Below are 1,129 nucleotides of genomic sequence, written 5' to 3' on the forward strand. Positions count from 1 at the left end.
TGTGTCATTGCCAACAAAAGGTATATAACAAAGTATTGAGAAACTTTTGTTATTGACCAAATACTTATTTTCCACCATAATTTGCAAATAAATTCATAAAAAATCCTACAATGTGATTTTCTGGATTTATTTTCCTAATTTTGTCTGTCATAGTTGACGTGTACCTGTGATGAAAATTACAGGCCTCTCTCATCTTTTTTAAGTGGGAGAACTTGCACAATTGGTGGCTGACTAAATACTTTTTTTCCCCACTGTATATGTTTGGACTTGAATCTAGAGTTGAATGAGGAGAGTAAGAAGACATGGTGAAGCATGTACAGTAAAGTCAATTGTGAAATTTAAGCGTTCATCTTTTAGTTTAGTTTTTTTTTTATGGAATGAAGGATATGTTTTGAAAGGTATTAATGTACCTATGTAAGAATATCAATGTAAGAAGTAATATTTATCTTTATGATAGCTGGCTATACCTCAATCTCAGGCTGAACATAATATAGAATGTTTGGTACAAAAATAAACCCAAATGTGTTTGCAATATCAAGTGACATGTAAACACCAGTAGCCTACATTGGACTGATCAAATTTGCTTTTCAATGCTGTGGGCTCTATGAAACTGATGCCTGTTTATGCCTTAAAATATCACCACTATAGACATTTATTTTTATCCGAAAGTATCTCTTTGTTAATTTCTTATGTTTTTCCTCTTGAATATCTGTTTTCATCCTTTTCTGTATGTTTTATTGGTCATGTATTTTATTGCATAAATCTATAAAAAATAAAATAAAATAAATGTCAGTTTGCAATACTTCTGTTGGATCTTGATGTAGAAGAATTGTGTGTTGTTTAAATTTGTTTGGCTGTTTCTATCATTTTATTGTGATACACTGTCCATGTATGCTAGATAGTTTTCGCTGTTGAACTGTATTATGCCTCAATTGTAAAGTGAAAGAATTACCAAACAATTACCAATACATTTGAGTCTTTGAATCATTGTGCAGAAAAAGCTTTAATAACATAGAAACGGTTGGTATAATGCTTTATAACTTGAATGAACATCCAACAAGATACACACCAATTGTCCAGGGTGTCCGCGGGTCCTTAAAAAGGATTCAAAAGACTTACATTTAATTTG

Source organism: Coregonus clupeaformis, chromosome 26 (genome assembly GCF_020615455.1).
Source record: "Coregonus clupeaformis isolate EN_2021a chromosome 26, ASM2061545v1, whole genome shotgun sequence".
NCBI classification, from domain to species: Eukaryota; Metazoa; Chordata; class Actinopteri; order Salmoniformes; family Salmonidae; genus Coregonus; species Coregonus clupeaformis.